The sequence below is a fragment of the Panthera onca genome, chromosome C1 (assembly GCF_046562875.1).
Source record: "Panthera onca isolate mPanOnc1 chromosome C1, mPanOnc1 haplotype 2, whole genome shotgun sequence".
In the NCBI taxonomy this organism is placed as follows: domain Eukaryota; kingdom Metazoa; phylum Chordata; class Mammalia; order Carnivora; family Felidae; genus Panthera; species Panthera onca.
Window position 1 is genome coordinate 205,866,760 of NC_138346.1, and position 14,746 is coordinate 205,881,505.

Sequence of the window (14,746 nt, forward strand, 5' to 3'; positions counted from 1 at the left end):
GTTCTCCACCTGAGAAATGGGACTAATAATGCACCCTATCTCCTCAGGTTGCTGTGTGACGTGATGAGATCATGCATGGAAAGTGCTTGGCACGATCTGGCCAGGAATTTCCTATTATTTATTTTTAAGACGTGCTCTCGGGGCCCACTGACTTTCTAGCTAAATTCCTGAATTACCCGTAAGACAGTAATCATTTTTTTCTTTTCTTTTCTTTTTTAATTTTTTTTAACGTTTATTTATTTTTGAGACAGAGAGAGACAGAGCATGAACGGGGGAGGGTCAAAGAGAGGGAGACACAGAATCTGAAACAGGCTCCAGGCTCTGAGCTGTCAGCACAGAGCCCGACGCGGGGCTCGAACTCACGGACCGTGAGATCATGACCTGAGCCGAAGTCGGCCGCTTAACCGACTGAGCCACCCAGGCGCCCCCAGTAATCATTTTTTTTTTTTTTTTTTTTTTTTTTTTGGGACAGAGAGAGACAGAGCATGAACGGGGGAGGGGCAGAGAGAGAGGGAGACACAGAATCGGAAACAGGCTCCAGGCTCCGAGCCATCAGCCCAGAGCCTGACGCGGGGCTCGAACTCACGGACCGCGAGATCGTGACCTGGCTGAAGTCGGACGCTTAACCGACTGCGCCACCCAGGCGCCCCAAGTAATCATTTTTTAAGAGCTTAGTTTTTCAGTACCTTCCATGAGCCAGGCACTGTGCTTTGTGCTTTCCTCACACTACCCCGTTTAATTTTCACTGTCCCTGTTGTCCCCACTTTATAGGAAACCGAGCCTCTGAGAAGTGGGGTGACGTGCCCGAGCCAGGAGGAAGCCCGAGCTTCCCTGAGTGTTCTCTCACTTCGCCCCGGCTCTAGAGACAGCTGTGGACTGGCTTGGGGTATCTTGCCGGGTAGCAGCTGGACGCAGCAAGTCCCAAACACAATTCATGGGGAGAATCTATAAACAGAGGATCTGGAGTAGGGTGGAGGCCTGAGGAATGAAGACCAGCCTGGGAGGCAAGCGGTCTGCGGGAAGCCGGAGGCAGGAGCCGTGTGACTGTGGGTGTTTATTCAGCCTGTTCCAGGCAGGCAGGGGGCCCCGACTGGCCAATGTAAACATCCGGACTGCTTGTTGGCCTGGTGGGGGGCTGAGCAAGCCGGGGAACCAGCAACCAGGATCTCCTGGTGCCAGCCTGGTGCCAGGGGTACCGTGCTGGACAGACGGAGAGGCAGCATGCAGCCAGCATTTATTGAGCACCTAGTATGTGCCGGCTCATTTACACACATCTTATCACATCTTCATAACAGCCCTGTTTGGTCTGTCTTATTATTTGTACTTAGCTGATGAGGAAACTGAGACCCTGGAGTTGTATGGGCTCAGCTCCGTCAAAGCCTGCAAAATCTGATGGGCCGAGAAGGGGTGTGAAAGCGTAGCATGGGCAGTATTCCCCGTGCAGCCGCCTCTGCTGGGGGCACGCTTTCCACGCACACTGTTAGGATCCTGATTCACTTTCCCACGGAGACGCGTCCACCTGGTAGCTGTAATTACCTCCTTCATTGACTTTTGAGCACATCACGGTGTGTGGGACTGGCCGGGTGGAAGAGGCCTTGGGGGGACTGGCCACATCACCCAGGGAAGGGGATTTTGCCGGTTCTAGTTATGCAGGCATGTGGAGCAGGTCTGATAGATTGGGGAGAACTTAGATATCATCCATCCATTTTGCAGATGGAGAAATGGAAGCCCACAGAAGGGAGAGGTTGGCTCCCAAAGATTCACTGAGTGGCTGAGACAGAGTCTCTGTTTCCAAGTCTGCAGGGAGGATACCCCTAGTCCAGGCTGCTCTTTATTTTTTTTAAAATTTTTAAAATATTTATTTGGAGACAGAGAGAGACAGAACATGAATGGGGGAGGGTCAGAGAGAGAGGGAGACACAGAATCCAAAACAGGCTCCAGGCTCTGAGCTGTCAGCACAGAGCCCGACACGGGGCTCGAACCCACAACCCGTGAGATCATGACCTGAACTGAAGTCGGACACTTAACCGACTGAGCCACCCAGGCGCCCCGGGCTGCTCTTTATTAACGAGGGTGGGACCGGGTTAGGACGCAGCGGGGATGAAGTCAGTGTGTTATCCAGATGCATCACAATCTCAAATAAAATGTCACAGCCACTCGCCCCCCCTCCCCCCTTTGGCTGCCCTCTTGGGCCCCAGAAATGTCCCTGGACTCTCGGGAACTACGATAAACTCTTTCACGTGTGCCGGCAGGGTAGCCTCACTGGGTTCGCGTGCCTGAGGGCCTGTGTGAAGGATCCTTGCTCCTGTCTTCCTGCCGCTTTCTGCCCAGGTCCTGCCCTGCCCCCTACACGTGTCCCCTCACCCTACTTCATCTTGGAGTCCCAACAGGACTGCCATCTTAGGTTGTACCAAAATCGGGAGGAATCGTTTAAATACATAAATCTTTAAATATCAATGTGTCTGGACACCTGGGATGTGCCATCGGACGCCTTTGAGCTGCACCTTTGGGACGCAGACCCTGTCCGCAGGTATCCTCCATCCCCGCTCTTAGAAGGAGGTGGCACGGCGGCCCTGAGTTACAGTTTGAGGTTACATTCCGAGCCTGGATTTGAACCAGGAGACAGACGCCTGGGCTCCGTGCTCTGGGCCGTACCTGCTGATACCTGGGACCTGTGAGAGTTACTCCAGAGGATTTATTTGGGTACAAGGTGGCTAAGACTCCCCCTTGAGAATGATGAGCGGGGTCTCAGGAGTGGCTGGGGAGGACTGGGCAGGGAGGAGGCCAGCTTTCCTGCCCAGCTCACAAAAGGGAGGGGTCCCCAGAAGCCCAGGAACAGTCTGAGAAGAGAGTGGGAAGTTAGAGGGAGTCCAGCCAGCCCAGGCCTGTGACTGTACGTATCCTGGTCAAGGGATCAAGGTTGGCCAATCCCCAGAGCCCCAGATGCGTCACCAGTTAAGAATCACTGAAGGCCGCTCTGGCCTCGAGACAAGTAAACCCTCCCCCCCGCCCCCCGCCCCCAGTCGGAGGCCTGTGGACTGATGCTTCTTCTCTGCCTGTTCATTTTAGGAGATACCCCCACCCCCACCCCCGCCAGCAAGAACAATAGCGGCTGTCATGTGCCAGGCCGCCCTACTGTGCACAGGCCCTTTACAAACACAACCTCAACAAACACAACTCTTCTCAGAAGAGTCCTGGGAGCTGTTACGATCCCCACTTCACAGAGGAGGAAACTGAGCTCATATAACAGCAAAGCACTGGTCTGGCTTTGAATCCCAGTCTGCCTGTCTCCAAAGCCCCATGCCTTCTTTTGGTGTGTGACACAGTATTTCAGACACATAAAAAGCACAGCGTTCAGTAAAAACAAACATTGGCCAACCAACCATCCAGTTTAAGAAATAAAACATTCCAAATGCAGTTTAATCCCCCAAAATGTGCCTACCTGATCCCATTCCCTACCACCCTGTCTTCTAGAAGAAACTACTTCTGTGAACGACTGCCTTGCTACCTTGACTGGATGTTTCTGCCTCCCCAAATGGTACACAGTATTGCTCACGTGCTTTAAAACTTTGCATCGTTAGCAGGAAGCTGTGTTTCCTTCTGCAGCTGGCTCTTCCCTCTTCTGTCTGTGTTTGAGTTGTGTGCAGTTCGCGTTCAGTGCTGACTAGTATTCCACTGCGTGCACCTGCCAGGGCTTATCCGGGCTGCTCTAGACAACCGTGGGGGTTGTTTCTCACTCACTACTTCTTTTCTTTTTCTTTAATGTTTATTTATCTATTTTTGAGAGAGAGAGAGCGAGAGAGAGCACACAAGTGGGGAGGGGCAGAGAGACGGAGACACAAAATCCAAAGCAGGCTCTAGGCTCGACGCTATCAGCACAGAGCCCGATGCGGGACTCGAACCCACAAACTGCCTGGTCATGACCTGAGCTGAAGTTGGATACTTCACTCACTGAGCCGCCCAGGCACCCCTCTGGTTCACTATTTCGACGATGCTGTGGGGCTTCCTTGTCCATGTCTCTTGGTGACCACAGGAGAGTTTCCAAGGTGTATATGGGTTATTGATGTTAAGGAGTGGGACAAGATCAGATAAGCCCCCCATATCATAGGACTCTTTGCTGAGAGAATTGGCCAACAATCTGAAGGGGCCCCTGCTCTGAAAATTAAAGGCCTCTTAAGAACTCTGTTTCGTTTGCTGCTGTGAACAGCACCATGAACAGTGCCTGGCACATAGTAGATGTGCAGTCACGATCTGTCGAGTGAATGAGTGGACGTGTGGCCAGTGTGAGACGTGGTGATGATCTCAATAGCCCGCTCTGAGGATGTGAGGAGGGCTTCTTCCATTTGACAGCTGAGCTGACAAAGGCTTTGAAGAGGTGGAGTCCCCATAGTGCCACAGCCCGTTCCCAAGTTGGCCAACTCCAGAGCCTGTACTCTTTCCCCAGCCTAGTTCTCCACTGGGGCTGCCCATGTACACAGAGAGCATATTCTCAGAGGCCAGGAATACAGAGCAAACAGGAGCTGCTTCTAATGCCTAGTCACCTGGATACAAATGTTTAGGGCTTTCGAAGTCATCCTGGAGGCTGGTCGAGTGAGGCAGGGCCAGCTGATTGTCACTTTGGTCTGAATGCCACCATGGGGTTGGTGGTGAGTGGCACCTCCCGTCTGGGGCCGATCCACGGGGGAACTGCAAAGGTTGGGACCGTGCTAGGCTTAGGATCCAGATGCATGTGGTGGGAGAGCCCCATCACGCAGGAGGCAGCCTGATCTGCCTGGAGCATGAGCAGAACTGCCTTCAAATCCCGGGCTTGCCACTTACTAGCTGTGTGACATTAGGTAGGTCTGTCAAGCTCTCTGAGCTTTATCATCTCCATCTGTTAAATAGGCATAGTGACTCTCTCTTGCAGAGCTATTGATAGTTTTAGAATTGAGTATAACAACCTTAGCACAGTGCCCACAAGGTTGTTATTAATTACAGTGTGGCGGGGGGGGGGGGGAGGGTATTTTAACTAGAGATACATACAGATCACTAAAGGTGCACACAGTTGGGACAGCTTAGGACACAGAGGAGGACTTCATGGAGGAGATGACATTTGGTCTGGGTTCTGAAGGGTGAGTAAGAGTTCTCCAAGCTAAGAAGTAAGTTATGGGTCAGACAACCTCTGTATGTCCTGTATTAGACTTGGTGTTGAGAAGCGTGTCTTACAAACAAACAAATGCTAGTTACTTACAGTTTGATAGAGATACATGACCCTGTGAAGTTGGTGCAGGCCCGGTGCTGACTAAATAGACAAATTGAGAACCAGTGATGCCTGGGTCAGAGGAGCACGCCAAGACTATGGGCTGGCGCATTCGAGAAGTCTTCCTGGTGGGGGTGGAGGGTAAGAGTCAGATGGGAAAGGAACACACGACAGAGAGGGGTGCCTCACACTTGATTTCCTGGCTGGACTGGGTCAGGAAAGGGGTGTCCCCAGCCTGGCAGGGATGAAGGACAGACCTCAAGGGTCCTGGGGGTGGTCCCGCTGCATCCCTGTCACCAAGGCTTGTGCTGTTCTCTCCCCTGGAAGAGAAGAAACGTTCCCAATTGTTAATTGTGCAGTTGCAAATTGGCTCCTGGGCTGGCTGACCAGGAGCCAAGCCCTAGGGTGAGGAGGAGGAGGAGCTGGGCTGGACAACTATAGAGCCAGGAGTTCGGGGGGCCCAGGAGGGGGTTTGGGAATGCCGCTGGGTGCTGGTGACTGCCCCAGGCAGGGACGCCTCCCGGGCCAGGATTCCCATGCTGTGCCGCAGGATCCTGCGGTGCCTAAGAGCTGGGTAGACCTGGTTTTGAATGATGGCCTCTCGCCGGCTGTGTGGCCTGGGCCTGGTTACTTAACCTCTCTGTGTCTCCACGTCTCGCCTGTCATGCGGGGTAGTAGTTGGCACAGGACCTTGGAATGAAGTCCTTGCTCACGAAGTGGTGTTCGTGGCTGCTGCTGTGGCTGCTGTTACTCGTTCGCAGCAGCGGGGCCTTCACTGCTGCCACCTGCATGACACAGGTCACACTCAGGTTGAACCCTGGGGTCATTCTGGCCACTCATACTGCCTCTCCAGGAGCCAGAACGCTGCTGTGCCCGTGCCCTTAGAAGGTGGTAGAACTCGAATTCCTGTGTGCCTTTGTCTTTTTGTGAGTTATCTCCTTATTTCTTACCAGCCAGCCCCACAAAGTAGGTTTGCATCCCCGTTGGGTAGGTGAGGAAACATGCTCAGAGAGGTGAAGCCACTCTCCCAGGATCACGCAGCAGTAAGTCACAGGGGTCCACAACCTTTGCTCTTCCCACTGCTAGATGGGGGGGAGAGCTTGTGCCGCGGAATCGTGGCCTGCGCCTTCCCGCCCTTTAGTCACCCCTCTGCTCCCTTTCCTGTCGTGTCCCTGTCTCTGGTTCTCCGCCCCCTCCTCGGCTCCGCTCTGCGCCTGGGGACCACTCTGGGCCAAGGCTGCAGATGGGGCAGCATGTGTCCTCTTGAGCCAGTACAGCCCCTGCTCCCCCCACCGTCAGCAGGAGTCGGGCCTCCTCTCCCTGCTCGGCATTTCCTCCCAGGCTCCCCCCAGCCTCCCGGGCAAGCACGACACATGTGTGGTGAGGGGGGGTAATGGGGACCAGATGCGAGGCCGAGCCTGGGGTGGGCTTTGTGAGGCGGACATTCCTGGTCACTGAGGCAACGCCAGCTCGGTAGCATCTGGTTTGGCAAGAGTCCACCCTGATTGGCCGGGGCTGCGTGGGGGCGTCACCCTCCCACGAGGCCTGGGCAGTGTGGCAGGTGGGGACCAGCACTTCCTGCTGAGACAGGATTTCAAAGTCCGGGAGGGAATAGCGGGGGGCAGAGCGGCGGAGGGAAAACAACAGGGGGTTCAGCGGCAGACAGGCTTGGCGTCTGGCCTTGGCTCTGCCAGTGGTGGCACCCACCCCACGGATGTGCGCCAGAATCCAGCAAAGAGCAGTACCGAGTGCCTCGGGCTTTTGCTCTTTCTCCTGCCACACGTGAGAGCGGTGTTCTTGGTGTCCCGTTCTCCTGATAAACCGAGGCACAGGGTGGTCGTGCCACTTGCCCAGGTCAGACACGTAGGAGGAGGCAGAGCTGGGATCCGAACCCCGGGCCTCCTGGGTCCCGAGTCCACCGCTCTCCTGCTGCCATGCCGTCCTGCCTCCCCGTGAGGGTGACGACGTACAGGGAAAGGGCCGCGCCACCTGGCGATGCTGGCTTGCCCCAGAAGCCCGTGTCGTATGGGCCTGCCGAACGGAGGCACGGATGGATGCCGGGAACGCCCCTGCACGTGCGGTGAGGGGAGCTGCCGGGCTTGTGACCCTCTGGGTCCTGCAGGCGGGCAGCCGGCCGCCCACTGTGGCCCTGAGAGGGGCAGGGAGCCCCACTCTGAAAGCCGTGGCCCCCATCCCTCCAGGCCCTACCGCACGCCGCACACTTGGTCCACGTTCTCTTACTCCTCACAACCACCCGCTTGACCATAGTATCGTGTGTCTTCGCAAGAAGCTGGTTGGAACGTCGGTCCAACTCACCGCAAAGCTGGAGTCCTTTCCCACGGGTGCACCAGCTTCCTGAGGGATGGGTTCCAGTGTCCTTGTCACAGGTTTTTGTTTTTTTTTTTTAAAAGATGATTTAGACGATTGCAGGCAGAGGATCCGGGTGGGATCAAAAGATCCTGGTTGGCCCCGTGGGCAACTGCCTCTTCTCCTTGTGTCTTTTCTTCCTCTTTTTTTTTTTTTTTAAGTGTTTATTTATTTTTGAGAGAGAACGTGTGAGCAGGTTAGGGGCAGAGATAGGGGGAGACACAGAATCCGAAGCAGGCTCCAGGTTCTGAGCCATCAACACAGAGTCCGACTCGGGGCTCGAACCCACAGACCACCTGGGCTGAAGTCGGATGCTCGACCAACTGAGCCACCCAGATGACCCTCATCTTCCTTATTTGTTGAAAGCAGTTTACCTTCAAGGGGGCAGAGCTGAATGCCGGGAGGCCAGGGTAACTAGAGCCGTGGCCCTTTAAGACTGCCTGGTCCAGCGGGTGGGACAGCCACGTACCCAGTCCCAGGTCATCCGGCAGCATGGTGGGATCTGGTGGGGGTGTGCAGGGTGCCATGGGAGCACAGGGCAAGGAATTTGCAGAGCCAGGGTGCCAGGGCCACGGCATGGACACAGATGGTGTCTGTCTAGCTGCTCTTCCCTCTCCTCCTGCTAACGGCGGCCCCTTTGGGAGTAGTCAGTGCCAATCATAGGGCCTTGCCTCTTGCTTCTTCACCAGGAGGACACATGAGCCAGGCCTGGCCAATCAGACTTGTTCCCTAGGACTGTGTTTCAACACAGGGAGAAAGAAGGGTTCTCTTCTCTAGAAGAGAGGTTCTAGAAGAGGGTTCTCTTCTCTAGAGAAGAGATCGGGTGAGCCTGCCTGATCTCAACTCAGGAGGTGAGAATGAGGATAACACACCAAGGGGAGGAGGGGGAGGGGAGAGAACCCACCAGCATCATCTGAGCTCCTGGGTCTCTTCCTGTCTCAGGCATGAGCCTCCCTCCTTTTCAGGCAGTGCAAGTCAGGGTGTTTGCTTTGATACAAAACCCAGTTCTTTCTGGATTTCTGTCACTTACAAGGCTGAGGGTCTTGACCAAGGAGGCTTCACAGAGGAGGTGACATTTGAACTAGGTGTTGGAGGGGTTTTGGGAGACAAACAGCAGTGGCAAGGTTTTGCCAGGCAAAGGAAGCTTGGGGGAAAGACGTGATCATGACCTGTCTAGGGGGTGGCAGATGATGATGCCTGGGCAGATGTTAAAGGGCCTCATGTGCAGAGCTTGGATGCATTGATCCATCCATCCATCCATCCATCCATCCATCCATGCAGCTAACCAGTCCGGTACTGTGTATCAGGCACCGTTGTGAGCACTTCACAAAGAACAAATTTCATCCTCCTAACAACCCAGTGAGGTAGGTACTGTTATTTCCCCAATTTACAGGTGAGAAAATGGAGGCACAGAGAGGTTGAGTAACTTGCTCAAAGTTGTGTCGTGGGTAAACAACGGAGCCAGAATTTGAACCCAAGCAGTTTAGCTCTAGAGTTTATCTTCTTAACCACAGAGCAGGGGTGACCACCCCTGACTCCGGCCCAGAGTTCTTTCTGTGGAACTTCTGTGCCTTGCGCCCCAGTGGGGACGGACACATGCCCATGCCCAACCCGTGGGAGCCCCGGTGTAGCTGGATGATGAACAGGGGAAGCCAGGAGGGTCCTGTGGATTCTCTCACAGGCGGTAGGGTGCTCCCCTGGCCCATTTCCAGTCCCGGCTAGCCAGGAGCTAGGGCCAGGCTCCTGCTGGGCACTCCCTGTCCTGCAGTTTCCAGAAACAGTGAATGACAGGCTCCAGCTGGGTCTGGCTAAGCCCTCGGCAGGAGGTCGATAACATGAAGGAGCTCTGGCTTCCAGCCCAGGTACTGGAGAGTTTTAAAGCCGTTTCTGACAGGGGAGGCCCTGGGTGGCAGGAAGGGGAGTCCTGGGTATTGTCAGCATCAGTCCGTGGCCCCTGCTTGCCTCAGGCTCAAGCACCTCCCACGTGCCAAGGGCTCCCCTTCTATTTAACGGAGGCAGGGAGTACCAACCCCATTTTACAAACGAGGAGTTTGGGGCTCAGTGAGTCTAAGTGACTTGCCCAGGGTTGCACAGCCGCATTCCCTAGATCCATGTGACAGGCTCTGGACAGCCTCACTCCTGCCTCTTCAGCCTCATCCCTGACCTAGGGATTCTGGAACACACACCAGAGTTCAGGTCTTCTGGCCCTTCCCACAGGACACCTTTCCTCATCTTATCTCCAATTTACAGAAGGAATTTTCCCCAGTGAGAGTGTTTTTCCATTCCTCCAAGGGAGGAGCCCAGCAGCCCCTGGGAATCCTACACGAGTGGTCTCTGGGGTCAGAGACTAAGGGGACTAAGGCTTCTGATTATGCCCCCCTTTCTGGCCCTGGCAGGATATGGGAGAGAGGAGGCCAGTCAGTCTTGAGAGCCTTCATAAACGCTTGTAAAAAGAAACCACTGAGGAAGGAGGCACTTCAGCCGGGGGCAAAGGAAACACCATTTAGGTTGTGCCTCAAAAGAAAAAGATGAGGCCTCTGTGACTAGAGCAGGGAACAGGGTTCTCCAGGTGGAGGAGACCACGTAAGCAAAGGCCCGGAGTTAGAGAAGTAGAAGGCGCACTCTAGGGGAAGGGTGGCGGTTCCCATGTGGGTGGGAGGAGCTGGGTGATGGTTCTGTGCGGGAGTGGGGCAGGCAGATTTCTAGAGGTCACCCGTTCTGAACCCTCTGGGAGGAACCAGAAGGGATGTGACCCATCGGGGTCTTGGGAAACCAGTGAGCCAGCCTCCTCCTCTCTTTTGAACCAAGATCTTTCTCCCACATCTCTGCCCCACAAGGATGCTCACGGCAGGCCCAGGCTCCCAAGTGGGCGGGGGCCTCTCCCCTGGGCCCGCAAAGGCTTATCTGTCCCTTCCCATTTCCTGTCTGGAACGGCAGCCCCCCCTCCCCCAAAGGGGGCACCACCATCGAGGCAGGGCTGGGCTGGGCTGGTGAGGCAGAGCTCCCGGCCCCAAGTTGTTTTCATCAGTGGGTCAAAGAATGCCACACTCTGTTCTAGAACTGGAACCCCAGAGCTGGTGGCGACAGTGACCAGAATGGCTCCTGGGGTGCAACGAAAGGTGCCCCCATGCTCCCAACATCCTCATGTCAGTGGGCACAACGATGATGTTTGAATGCCATCTTTTATGTTTGAACAGCCACTGCGGGTGACACTTTCCACACAGTGTCTCAGTGGCCACTCCTGTCAACGCTGCAAGGAAGCTGCTACTATCTTCATGGTGTGGAGGGGGAAACTGAGGCTCCAAGAGGTGGCATGACTGGCTCAGGGTCACAGTTCCCGAACAGCTAAGCTGGATGTGTCCCACTTCAAAATCTGTGTTTCCACCCATGACATGGAGATCCTGACTCCCACCCCTCGGAGTTGCTGTGAAGAGAAAAGCGAATTAAGGGGAGTGAACCCCCATGAGGAGAGATAAAGCGCAGCAGCCAGTGTCGCACGACCCTGGCTGTGGAAGCGTGGACAGGAGTCCTGAGCAGCAGGTGGCCCAGGAGCTGACACCCCGGACCTAGAAGGGAGAGGGTCTGGATGCAGGGACGCAACGGGCCGTCAGCTGCCCTTGGCCATTCTAGGCCCAGGCAGGCTCAGTCCTCACTACACAGCCCTTAGCATTCATGGCGAAGGCATGCAGGGCTTTGGAAGGAGCACTGGACTGAGGGTCCAGAGGCCTGGCTTCTGGTCCTGGCCGTACCCCTGATTCAGCTTACTCAGGGGGCTTCCTCTTGGGGCCTCGGTTAGTTCATCTGTAGGATAGGACAGGATGGGGTTCGGACAAGGCTCACTTCCCTCCAACCACACTGCCCTTGTTTCTGCTCCTTGCACACAATGCTTGGTGCTGTCTCTGGGGCTTTGCTCTTGCTGTTCCCTCTGCCTGAAGTGCCCTTCTCCCAGCTGACACCTGTCATTCTGCTTTCAGTCTACATGTCACCTGCTCACAGAGGCCTTCCCTGACCCCTCCCCAGGAGTTCACTACCACGCCACCCTGCTGTTATGTTATGACCCAGTGAGGCAGTCGGTCACTGCCTCTGCAGTGAGGCATTCAGGATACTGCGTAGGGTTAGGGACTCTAGAGTCAGATCGCCTGTGTTCAAATCTCAAGTGCCACCACTTAGAGCCACACGATCTTGGCCATAACCTCTCTGTGCCTCAGTTTCGTCACCTATAAAATGGGGTCATTAATAACACATATTATTATTTTTGTTAAGATGAAATAAGAAATGCATTAAAAATTAGCACTTGTAGAGCTTGGCACACAGTAAGCACTCAATAAACGCTAGACGCTGTTATTATAACTCTTAGCAACATTGTTTAGCGTTGGTCTCACCAATTAAAATCCACGCTCCTGACAAGGACTTTGTCTTGTTCAATGGTGTGCATGAAGCACGGAGCTCATTCCCTGGCACACAGTAGGTGCTGAATAAAGATTTGCTGAATAAGCAAACAGGTAGATGGGCACTGACATCCCCCACTTCTGGCAGCTCCCGTGTGGATGGAGAGGGGGACAGATGGGTGCTGGGAAGACGGACCTCGGCCAGCACCTTGCTCAGGGCCCAGCCAGCCCTCTCCGCTCCCGACAGAACCCATGGTGGGCCCCATCCTGGCCTGCCCTGATAGGGGTCCTCACCCTGAGGATAGTGGAGTCTCTCTAGGGATCCAGGCAGCTCCTGTCTCAGCCACCGTGACCACAGCAGTGTCAGTGGGTGTCTGATGCTGTTTCTCAGCTCAAGTTCTGGCAGCCAGGCGTGGGGGCTAACGTAGATTTTTCCCTATGCTCAGCAGTCCTCCCTCCTGAGCCCGCAGAGTTGGGCCCAGCCTGTTTTCTTGATCACTGCCACCCCCTCCCCCAGGTTCAAAAGCTACTCTCACAAACAGAAACACCCCCAGCGGCCCCTCCCATCACTCCCACGCCTCCCACCTGTTCTAGACTCCAGAATGGGCCTGCTGGCACATCAGTTCTCCCGCAGGCCCCTGGTCCTCTGAGCGGCCGTGAGGACACTGGTTTTACGTGCCCAGGTCTGGGAGGGAGATAGTGCTGTGCCAGCGTCTCTGCACAAGGCTCACAGGGGCTCACAGGGGAGATTTGCTGGAGGCCCCACAGTCGTCAAGGACCAGAGTCCTGGGTTTCAAACCCGGGCCTCACTGTTTGCTTCTTCTGCCTTCATTCGTTCATCCAACTCATGTTTACTGAGCACCTAACTCTGTGTCGTTTGCTGTGAGGCTGTGATCACGGTGCCCACCCTGGCGGGTGATCCGGAAGTTACTGCAGCTTTGTAACTAGTGCGTACCCCAGTGCTGTTCAATAGAACTTTCTGCGATAGGGAAGTGTTCCGTGTCTGTGCCGTCCATCAACCACGCATGGCTGTTGAGCCCTTGAAACGTGGCTGGTGCAGGGGCACGTGGGTGGCTCAGTCCGTTAAGTGTCCAACTTCAGCTCAGGTCCTGACCTCACCGCTCCCGAGTTCGAGCCCCGCGTCGGGCTCTGTGCTGACAGCTCGGAGCCTGGAGCCTGCTTCGGATTCTGTGTCTCCATCTGTCTCTGCCCTTCCCCTGCTCATGCTCTGTCTCTCTCCCTCTCAAAAATAAATAAACATTAAAAGAAAAAAGAAAGAAACGTGGCTGGTGCAAATGAGGAATTGAATTTTTTCTTTAATTTTATTTTAATTGACTTTAGTTTCAGTGCCGCATGTGGCTTGCTGGCTTCTGTGTTGCACGTCACGGGTCTGTGTGCAGTTCTTTGAAGATCAGTCATGGCCTTAGACCATAGGTCTCCAGCTCCAATATGAGCAGGGGAACCCACTTGTCTTCCTGGGGGCACCTTAGGCTGTGTCTTCTTTGGCGTGTTTCAGTATATTAAATTCACGGGTGTTCTCTTTACACCACAAAGGAATCACTCACCGTTTGCTTTGAAACATGAGACCCTCCTGCCCCATCTTTCCGTTTTCGCTTTTTTCTTCTTATCACGGTGTAAGTTTCATAGAGTGAAAGGCACAGACCGGAAGCAAACAGTTTGATGAGTTTTGACAAAGGTAGACACCCGTGAAAACACAGTGGGCTCGAGATACGGGACATTTCCAGAGCATTCCATTCCCCCAGAAAGTTCCCTCCTGCCTCTTTCCAGTAAGTCCTGTCCTCAGAGGCAACTGTTATATTCTAACGTCTGTCACCATAGATTTGTTTTGCCCTGTTTAAGCCTCACGTAAGGTATTTTCCCACCTTTTTTTTTTTTTTTAATTTTTAACATTTTATTTATTTTTTTGAGAGAGAGAAAGACAGAGTACGAGCGGCGGGGCGGGGGAAACACAGAGAGAGAGGGAAACATAGAATCCGAAGCAGGTTCCAGGCTCCGAGCTGTCAGCACAGAGCCCGATGCAGGGCTCGAACTCACAAACCGAGAGATCATGACCTGAGCCCAAGTCGGACACTTAACCGAGTGAGCCACCCAGGCACCCCGGTATTTTCCCACTTTTGACTAAGACAAGGGTACAAGAAATTCTTCTCTTTCTCTTCGTTACAAAAAACAGAGCACTAGCATGATGACAAGGGGCAGCTGACCCCGGGCCACATTGCAGAGGAGCCAGGAAGGGGTGGGGTGGGAGGGCTGTGGTGTCCCGGGGACTCGTGGCCTGTGCCAAGGGGGCAGCCACTCCTCGGCTCCAGGGGAAAGCTGAAAATACTGATTTTCATGTAAAGTCTCCTAAATGTTGATATTTCAAAACCTTGTACTGCACCGCAGGCCGAATAATTCACATCTGTGGGCCAGACCTGTGGGCTTCCCGTGTGTGAGTCCTGCCTCGGGCTAATCAGCAGGTTAGTAATAGTAATAGCTGATATTTGTTAAGTGATTCCTTTGTTTGAGGTCCTGTCCTAAGTGCTTGATGTTATTAAGTCATCTAACCCCCCTAACAATTTATTAATAAATCCATTTTACAGATGAGTAAGCTGCACCATAGGGAGGGATTAAGGGATCTGCCCAGGGTTACAGAGAGTGAGGACTTGGCTGGGCTTTGACCCCTGGCTGATTCCCAAGTCTGCGCTCCTCACCACCACCCACATTCCCCTCGGGAGGCAGGGTGCAGGGGAGA

At 54.3% G+C, this 14,746-nt stretch overlaps 1 protein-coding gene and 1 long non-coding RNA gene across 4 annotated transcripts in view; one reads left to right on the forward strand and one right to left on the reverse strand.

The window, feature by feature from the left end:
• Positions 1–14,746, forward strand: part of ECE1 (endothelin converting enzyme 1) — a 113,299-nt gene that overhangs the window by 24,632 nt on the left and 73,921 nt on the right. The window lies entirely within an intron of this gene.
• Positions 4,469–6,610, reverse strand: LOC132673390 (uncharacterized). 3 transcript variants are annotated; one of them, XR_009608042.3, is made up of 4 exons: positions 6,190–6,516; positions 5,876–6,024; positions 5,497–5,559; positions 4,469–4,686 (listed from the first exon to the last, which is right to left on the reverse strand). It is a non-coding gene; the product is annotated as an uncharacterized LOC132673390 (long non-coding RNA). The 3 variants fall into 3 exon arrangements; XR_013557690.2 differs by lacking the exon at positions 4,469–4,686 and adding an exon at positions 6,533–6,610 and having other exon boundaries at positions 5,083–5,559; positions 6,190–6,321; XR_009608041.3 differs by lacking the exon at positions 4,469–4,686 and having other exon boundaries at positions 5,083–5,559.